The sequence below is a fragment of the Pongo abelii genome, chromosome 9 (genome assembly GCF_028885655.2).
Source record: "Pongo abelii isolate AG06213 chromosome 9, NHGRI_mPonAbe1-v2.0_pri, whole genome shotgun sequence".
Taxonomy (NCBI): Eukaryota; Metazoa; Chordata; class Mammalia; order Primates; family Hominidae; genus Pongo; species Pongo abelii.
Genome location: NC_071994.2, coordinates 104,795,600 through 104,805,892, shown reverse-complemented (window position 1 = coordinate 104,805,892; position 10,293 = coordinate 104,795,600). Strand labels below are relative to the sequence as shown.

General features: G+C 39.3%; 1 pseudogene; it reads left to right on the top strand.

Annotated features, from left to right (window-relative positions):
* Nucleotides 1-218: 218 nt before the first annotated feature.
* Nucleotides 219-9,139, top strand: LOC100432793 (plastin-1-like; annotated as a pseudogene).
* The last annotated feature ends 1,154 nt before the right edge of the window (nt 9,140-10,293 follow it).

Genomic DNA, 10,293 nt, shown 5'->3' with positions numbered 1-10,293 from the left:
GGAGTTATTAAAATGAACACACATCTTTATCAAGGAGCATCAATGCAAATGTAAAGCAGTGTTTATTTTTAAAACATAAGCCATATTTCATTTATTTTTAATCACAGAGTACTGTTCTCTGAATGTAAGGAGTAGAAAGCAATAAATTCACCCATAGACAAGTCCCTGAGGATGTCTCTCATCTTTTTTACTAATCTTCCAAATTTCAGAGGGGTAACATGATTGGAAATATGGAGGAAGAGGTAATACTTCATCTGGGGGTAAATGTCTCATGGATTACAGCAATGGGTGAGTGAGTTATCATAGTTGAAGGTAGTAATCATTGTCATTTGGGGAGAGGATCTAGCCATTCTGAGAGTAAAGTAATTTGGGATAGAGCATGCTCACAGGTGTTGGGGCTTTATCTGCTGAGTGGGGTAGAGGATTTAGGCATTCGGTTATCTCCTTGTTTTGGGAGCCTCTGCAGATTTAGTACATGTGAGCTGTGGACACTGGCAGAGTGGCTGGAGATGAGGAGATGTCTTGTTTCCAGGAGTCAGAATAGATTTGGTTTGTGGTATTTCAAGTGCAGCAGGCCCTCTAAGGATGTTGTGAGAGCAGCATGCCACTTAATAGGACTCTAAGGGAATTTAGAGCATTTTCTTGACTAGTTATAAGAAAACTTGGCCATAGGGACACAGAAACATTGCATTCCATCCTTAGAGAATAAAGGAAAAGAGATAACCAGTTGGCAATGTCTGCTTTCTCAAATCAAGATGGCAGAATCATACCGTGCTTCTTAAATTTGAAATGTCAGTCCCAGCTTGTCTCAGGAGATGGCTGAAGCCAGTGAGTCTCACCCTGATTAACTCAGATTACAGTTGGCCCTTCCTCATCCCTCAGCTCCTCTCTGTTGCTTCTTTGCTTAAAGTAAGGTTTGGTGATTTCACCTGTGACCTGAAATAGTCAATATTTCCCTTATCTCTTAGAGACCACGGGTCCTAATTTATTTTGTGTGTGTGTGTATTTTTAATAAAAATAACATCCCACAGTATCATCTTCTAGATTAAATTTTCTTACCCTAATACACATATTTTACTGCTTTCATTCTCTGTAAAATTTTGCATTCAAGCACTAAAGCGACCCAGGTGTGAGAATACTATTTTCTAGAAAGGAGTAACAAGTAACAATATTGTTCAGGTGCTTAGATTTACTTTCTTCCGATTCAACCCTGTCCCATTAAGAATATCATCTAGGATAGTTTGTCTTTGAGAGGCACTGTTCATGGATGAAACTCCTTCAGAAGCTGAAACATAATAGCCTGTCATTTTGGGACATTGCCTGGCCATTTGGGCCTATCTCACCCTGTAGACATGTCTTTTGGTAATGAATCTTCATTTTAAGAGCCAAAAGGCAGGAATATTTCCATAAAGTATTTCAGTACACAGTGAACAATGACATTCTTCTTTTGAAGAACTTAGTGTATTTTTTAGTTCACTTTTAACTAAGATGTTGAAGAAAATGTGCAGTACATGGTAAATTATCCTAGACTGGATCACCAAAATATACTTTTATATATTTCTGCATCCTGACACACTATATTTTTATTACACATATAATAATTATGGCAGCAGTAGTAGTTAATACTTACTGAGTGCTTATTCCTTTTCAGGTGCTATGTCGAATACCTCCTTAGTATCTCATATAATTATCAAAATACTCCCATGAGTTAGATGATGATTATTCCCATCTTTAACCGAAGATTTGCTTTCTTTCCTATTATCACTCAGCTAGTAAGATGGTAGAATTTGAACTCAGCTTTGACTCTAAAGCCAGTTTTTACATACTAATTGGGAAGTAATACATTGTAGCATGGTGATTAATTAAATTCACATGAGAAAACATTTATTGCAAGTCTGTCATATGTTTTCACTGTGTGAGATGCTAGTGAGCTGAGAAAAAATAGAGGGAGTGTGATAGATTGCTAGGACTGCCATAACACAGTGCAACAGACGGGGTGGCTTAAACAACAGAAATGTATTTTCTCACGGTCCTGGAGGCTAGAAGTCTAAGATCAAGGTATCAGCAGGATTGGTTTCTTCTGAGGCCTGTGAGGGAAGGATCTGTTCTAGGCCTCCTTGGCTTGTAGATGGCTGCCTTCTGCCTTGTCTTCACATCATTTTCCCTTGGTACACATCTGTGCCGAAATTTCCTCTTCTTATAAAGACATTAGTCATATTGGTTTAGGGACCACCCTAAAGACCTCATTTTACCTTAATTACTTTGGTACAGATCTGTCTCCAAATAGTCACATTCTGAGGTACTGGGGGTCGGGACTTCAACGTGAATTTTTGGGAGGACATGTTTCAGCTTACAATAGGCTTCTTACCTCAAAGAGCTACCAGCCTATCAAGATATCTTGATATAAAGGAAAGTTGGATGGAATAATATTTGAATGGAAATAATGAAGTTGTGTCATGGCTGTAGAGAAATGAGTGATTAATTTTCACTGGAGGTAACGGAAGACTTCAATGAGGCAAGCAGCATTAAAGCTGGGCTCTGATTATTATGTTAAAATGTAAAAGTGTGAGAATGGACAGGAGAAGACAGGATTTGCATGACTTCTGGTGTACAGAATGCTCTAGTGTGGGAGAAACAAAGGGATGAGGTGAGAGATGATGTGATATGCTGTTAACATGGCTCAGGAGGAAAAAGAGACCTGATTTGTGTCATTTGCCATGGCCTCTGCTCAAGACTAATGGGTGTTCTTGGGAGAGGTAACTCCCCAACACATGCTTATATGTGAAGCGTGCTCCTGCTCTTGCCCACTGAATCCAAGAAGCCCTGGGCAGAAAGTAAAAAAGGGGCAAGAAGCTGTGAGTGCAAAATGAGTCAAACCCATATGCAGAGTCCACTCCAGCTGCGCACGGAGGGAGAGCTGAGGCACTAAATCAATATGTCAGGAATCTGACATACCAGGTGAGAGGACACCATTTTAGACAGAGGGCAGAACATACAATAGCCTGTGATGGGAGAAAGCATGATACGTTTGGAAAAGAGGCCAATGCCGATAAAGCACAGAGAGCTGGGGAAAAGTGGCCAAATGCAACTACGGTGTGGGGAAAGGACAAGCCTTGTCCCCACATGTTTTTGGTCATTCTAATGTTTTTGGTGTTCGTTCTACACCTCAAAGGGCAACCACTGAATTGTTTCAAGTGTGTTATGAACTGCATGAATGCATGCATGCACCTGTGCATGGTATGGCAGGGACAAATTTGCATTTGGAAAGATCACACTGACTGCAGTGTGAGAAAGTGGTTGAAAGGAAGCCAGTTAGCCTGTCATAAGACCAACTGAGGATTGTTGCCATGGAGTAGGGTGGAGGTAGTAGACATGGGTTAGAGAAGTATTTAGGCCATAACTCAGTGGCAATAACTCAATGGGCCATGGGATCTAAGTACCATCCTCAGTAAAAGGCAGCAGGTTCCTTAGAGTAAAGGCTGTTCACAGTTCCAGAGAAGGGAAAGTAAAAGGAGAGACTGTCATATGTTGTTGGGTCAGAAAGCAAATATGTATTGAGCAAATGAGAGAAGTACATCAAAATGACTCAGAAGCCAGTTTGGAGTAGTTCTCATTGGCTAAATGTGAGACAATGTAAGCATCAAAACCATAATAACGGTAATGGATTAAAATACATCAAAGACAGAAATAGAATCTGCAACTACACAGTTATAAAATAAAGGTCAGTGTGTGGAAGGGGAAACTCTTCTTTACAGAGCATGTCAGCTAATAAGTGGAGAATGTGTGAAATAATTGGAAAATCATTATTTTGCAACACATATGTAGTAATTCAGGAAGATTTATCAATGGACACTAAATTCATTGGGTTAACAGAATAGTCTCAAAACATCACTCTACAGGTTATTTAATTGCAAAGAGAAAACAGTAACTTTATTGGAGTGATTTGATGACAATGCCTTAACTGAGTGATGAAATTTAGCATCATTAATATTGGAACAAACTGACATTATGTATTTCTGGTGATGATACATCTTCTGAGACACACAAAATCATCTAAGTAGTATTTTTGCCAAACATACACAACCTGCATCTAAATGTAAAGATTTGTCTGCTATCAGAGAAATCAAGATTGAGATATAAGACAAATTACCTGGACTCTTCAAAAATGCCACTGTCACAAAGAACAAAAAAGAGCACACGTGTGTGTGTGTGTGTGTGTGTGTGTGTGTGTGTGTGTGTGTGTGTTCTCCATCAAAGGCTAAGAGGATGTGACAACCAAATGAAATGCATAATCCCTTGATTGAATCCTGGATAGGGGAAAAATAACTATAAAGAACCTTTATCTAGATGAAGGTTATACAGGTGCTCATTGTATTGTATTTCAAGCAGAAATAACTTTCCAATATAAAATATATCATACGTTTTATATGCCATACATGCATATATTATAGAATAATTATAATTAATCTGTATTCAGAAATGTATTGTCAAAATTGTCCTAATTTTCAGTAGATGTGTTTCATTGTAAGATATAGTTTTTCTCAAAATTCTTTCCTGTGATCTCCTTTTAAAAATTTTATTCCTCTTACTGTTCAATTCTCTACGCTTCTAAATTTTTCTCACATCTTGAACACAGTTGTTTGCTTTGATTGATATCAAGCACTGTGCCAGATGCTGAGACCTGGAGATAAACAAGAAAAAAAGGTTTTCTGCCCCAGAAGAACTGATAGGCTACTAGAGAACAGAAAAAAGATAAATTACAGTCCAGTGTCTTAAGAACCTTAGCACAACTGGATTTATTTAAGCTGATTCATTATTGTGCACCGCAGCTTAAAATGATGCCTAGATGTAAGCAGCTAATGTGGGTTTTCTTAGCTTCCTTTTAAAAATACCCATCAAGTCACCATAAAGGAGGAAAACTGACAACATCCCTTAAAATTAAGACTTAGGGAAACTATGGATGAGAAGTCAAAGTGTGTTTCTGTTTCTGACCCTGTGAGAAGGGAGCTGTGGGTTTGATGATTAAATGAGATAGTGAATGTGAAAGCAGCTAGTAAACTACAAGATAAAGAGATATAAAGACCTGAAGGTAGTCTTTCCTATCCAAAATTGGAAACAGTCCTACTACCATTTTTTGGGAGGAGCTTGAAGAAGTAAAAGAAGTGTTTAGTAGAATAGATATTCACAATAGTGGGTATGTCCGTGACTGTGAACTTCAAGACCTATTTAAGGTTAAGCAAGCCTTCCTATGCCTGGCTACAAGGTATATGAGAAAATTCTAGCAGTTGCTGACAACAACCAAGATGGCAAAATCAGTTTGAAGAATTTGTGTCACTGATGCAAGAATTAAAAAGGAAAGATATTAGCAAAACATCCTGAAAAATAATGAACATGAGGGAAATGATTACTGCTCTGGGAGGAACTTCATCTATTTCCAGTAAGGGCACACAACATTCATATTCAGGGGAAAAAAGGGGCATTTGTTAACTGGATAAACAAATCCCTGGAGAATGACCCTGACTGTAGTCTTATACATGAAGCATCTTATACCCATGAACCTCAATGATGGCAGTATCTTCAAGTTACTTGCAGATCTCATCCTTCTTTGCAAAATGATCAATTTATTTGAACCAGATACAACTGATGAAAGAGCCATTAATAAAAAGCTTACCACTTTCACTCTTTCTGAAAATTTAAACCTAGTTGATATGATTTAGCTCTGTGTCCCCACCCAAATCTCACCATGAATTATAGTTCCCATGATCCCCAAGTGTCATGGGAGAGACCCTGTGGGAGGTAATTTAATCATGAGGGCAGTTAACCTCATGCTATTGTCATGATAGTGAGTTCTCATGGGATCTGATGGTTGTATAAGGGGCTTTTCCCCCTTTTGCTCTGCAATTCTCCTTCCTACCATCATGTGAAGAAGGACATGTTTGCTTCTCCATCCACCATTCACCATGATTGTAAGTTTCCTGTGGCTTCCCCAGCCCTGTGGAATGGTGAATTGATTAAAACTCTTTCCTTGATAAATTACCCAGTCTTGGGCAGTTCCCTATGGCCATGTGAGAATAGACTAATCAGTAAATTGGTACTGGGTAGTGTAAAGATACCTGAAAATGTGGAAGTGACTTTGGAACTTGGTAACACGCAGAGGTTGGAACAGTTTGGAGGGCTCAGAAGACAGGAAGATGTGGGCAAGTTTGGAACTTCCTAGAGACTTGTTAAATGCCTTTGACCAAAATTCTGATGGTGATATGGACAATGAAGTCCGGGCTGAGGTGGTCTCAGATGGAGATAAGGGACTTGTTAGGAACTGGAATAAAGGTGACTCTTGGTATGTTTTAGTAAAGAGACTGGCTTTTTTTTTTTTTTTTTTTTTTGGCTCTCCCTTTGCCCAAAGATCTCTCAAAGATCTGTGGAATTTTGAACTTGAGAGAGATGATTTTGGGTATCTGGCAGAAGAAATTTCTAAGCAGCAAAGTGTCCACGATGTGACTTGGGTGCTGTTAAAAGCATTCAGTTTTATGTATTCACAAAGTTATTGTTTGGAATTGGAATTTAGGTTTAAAAGGGAAGCAAAGTTAGGAAAATTTGCAGCCTGACAATGTGATAGAAGAGAAAAACCCATTTTCTGAGGAGAAATTCAAGCAGTCTGCAGAAATTTGTATAAGTACTGAGGAGCCAAATGTTAATCACCAAAACAATGGGGAAAATGTCTCCAGGGCATGTCAGAGGTTGTCCCAGCAGTCCCTCTCATCACAGGCCCAGAGCCTTAGAAAGAAAAAATGGTTTCATGGGCCAGGATTAGGTCTTTGCTGCTTTGTGCAGTCTCAGGACTTGGTGCCCTGTGTCCCAGCCATGACTAAAAGGGGCCATGGGACAGCTCAGGCCATGGCTTCAAAGGGTGCAAACCCCAAACCTTGGTGACTTACACATGGGGTTGGGCCTGAGGGTGCACAGAAGTCAAGAATTGAGGTTTGGGAACCTCTAGCTAGATTTCAGAGGATGTGTGGAAATGTCTGGATGTGCAGGCAGAAGTTTACTGAAGGGGTGAAGGCTTCGTGGAGAATCTCTGCTAGGCCAGTGAGAAAGGGAAATGTGGGGTTGAAGCCCCTACACAGAGTCCCCACTGGGGCACTGCCTAGTAGAGCTGTGAGAAGAGGACCACTGTCTTCCAGACCTCAGAATGATAGATTCACCGGCAGCTTGCACTGTGAGCCTGGAAAAGCCACAGAGACTCAACGCCAGCCTGTGAAAGCGGTCAGGAGGGGGCCTGTACCCTGCAAAGCCACAGGGGCAGAGCTGCCCAAGGCTGTAGCATCCCATCTCTTGCATCAGCGTGCCCTGGATGTGAGACATGGAGTCAAAGGAGACGATTTTGGAGCTTTAACATTTGGCTTCCCTGCTGGATTTTGAACTTGTATGAGGCCTATGGCCCCTTTGTTTTGGCCAATTTCTCCCATTTGAAACAGGTATAATATGCCTGTACCCCCATTGTATCTAGGAAGTAACTAACTTGCTTTTGATTTTACAGACTCATAAGCGGAAGGGGTTTGCCTTGTCTCAGATGCGACTTTGGACTTGGACTTCTGAGTTAACTGAAATGAGTTAAGACTTTGGGGGACTGTTGGAAGGGCATGATTGTGTTTTGAAATGTGAGGACATACAATTTGGGAGGGGCTGGGGCAGAATAATATGATTTGGCTCTGTGTCGCCACCCAATCTCACCTTGAATTGTAGTTCGCATAATGTCCCCATGTTGTGGGAGACAACTGGTGGGAGGTAATTTAACCATGGGAGAAGTTACCCTCATGCTGTTCTCATGATAGTGAGTTAGTTCTCATGAGATCTGATGGTTTTATAAGGGTCTTTCCTCCCTTTTGCTTGGCACTTCTCCTTCCTGCTGCCATGTGAAGAAGGGTGTGTTTGCTTCCCCTTCCACCATGATAGTAAGTTTCCTGAGACCACCCCAGCTATGTGGAACTGCAGTCAATTAAACCTCTTTACTTTATAAATTACCCAGTCTTGGGCAGTTCTTTATAGCAGCATGAGAATGGACTAATACACTAGACCCAAATACTGTCTTGACCATTGGTTGTACAGTGGTCAACATCAGTGCACAGAATCTCAAAGAAGGAAAACCTCACTTGGTCTTAGGACTTCTCTGGCACATCATCTAAGTTGGTCTTTTTGATGATATTGAGATTTCTAGGAATGAAGCTCTGATTGCATGGCTAAATGAAGGTGAGGAACTAGAGATGCTGATGTAGCTTTCTCCTAAGGAATTACTGCTGTAATGGGTGAATTATCTGGCTGATGCAGGATGGTGTACCATCAACAACTTCAGCCAAGGCAATAAGGATTCGAGAGCCTATTTTCATCTGCTTAAACAAATTCAGCCTAAAGGTGACTGGGAATGTGGACTTTTCAGTCCATCTTCAGGATTTCATAAGAAAAATGATCTGAAGTGTGCTGGATTTATGCTTCAAGAAGTAGATAAACTTGGCTGCAAACAGTTTGTTACTCCTGCAGATGTGGTTTCAGGCCATCCTCAACTTAATTTAGCTTTCGTAGTTAATCTGTTTAATATCTATCCATGCCTACACGAGTTGGATACTAATGACATCAATATAAGCTTATTGGAGGGAGAGAGCAAAGAGGAGAGGACATTTCAGAACTGGTGCATTCCTTGGGAATCAACCCATACATTAGTCATTTGTACAGTTACCTTGCGGATGCTTTAGTGATCTTTCAGCTCTATGATATGATCTGAGTGTCAGTCAACTGGAGCCATGTCAACAAACCTCCTTATCCTGCCCTTGGAGGGAACATAAACATTGATAACTAACTATGCAGTGGAACTTGGGAAGAATAAGGCCAAATTCTCCTTCATTGGCATTGCTGGGCAGGACCTAAATGAAGGGAATTCAACATTTATTCTGGCATTGGTTATGGCAGCTGATGAGAGGGTACACACTGAATATGAACACAACCAAATTCTCCTTTGTTGGCATTGCTTGGCAGGACCTAAATGAAGGGAATTTAACATTTATTCTGGCACTGGTTATGGCAGCTGATGAGAAGGTACACATTGAATATGTTATCAGATCTTGGAAAGGTTGAAAGTGCACTTTAAAAAGTGCAAATAAAAATACTTTTATTTCCAGCTTCAAGATATGCCACTTCAGTTGCTTATGAGATCAGTGCCCAGATATATGCATTACGTGTTGACCTTGTGGAAGTGAAACCAAAAATGGTTATGTCTGTTTTCTTGTTTAATGGGAAAAGGACTGAACAGAATAAAATAATGAAACATTTAATATTTTTTCTGCCACATTAAATACATTGAATGCCCCACAGTTTAAAGAATTTTGAAATGCAGTTGGTATAAAACTAGGGATTATTTGTGTGCTCAAAATAGTTATATATTCATTAATGAATTCAATATCCTGTTCATACTAGTTAGAATGTGTCAACCTTTTTGGATAACAGTTAATTCACCAGTTGATACTGATAATAAAATATGTTCATTATCAAGCTCATACTTCATGATTAAATTATTTCTGTTTCTTGAAAATCTTATTAAAACAAGACAAATTCGTTCTATTTCATGGTTCAAAAAGATGAACACAAAAAAGCTTTTACAGGTTCTGCTGCAAAATATGTTTTGATTTTTTTGTTTTATATAATTTTGATCATAAATGCATTTGAACTCATAATTTAGTTTAATCCTTTTATTTTCTTCCTCCAACTATGTAAAGTGGTCTAAAAACACTTTTCTGTAAGTTTCTATATTGTCTAAAACCTTGAAGTGACATGTATCAGTCATTAATAGGAAACTTTTTTATATATGAGGACTAATTATTTAATAAACTTCAAAGTTCACTCTCTTAAAAAAAAAAAAAAGACTTAGGGAAAACCTAATGCCATAATCTGGTTGCAAGTCCCACTGATTCTGAGGGAGGTGATGCTGGACTGAGGAGGACACACACAGGCATGGCTTCTGGAGCAGAGGCTGCTGGAGGAATGCATGAATACACTTTTTACCCCTCCAATTGTGTGTCTTGAGTCCTTGATTTGTTCCTGTAAGAAACATGGCAGCTGCCTTCTCTAATGGGCCAGACTACGCTTTCCCTCTTTTTCTCTTTCTTTTTCACATCAGCTTTTTATTTTATAGTTAATTATGAAATATTTCAAAATACAGAAAAGTATATACAGAAAAGTGAAGTATAACAGAAATTTATGTACTTAACACCTAGATTTTAGAAAGGTATAGAAACATCATTTAGA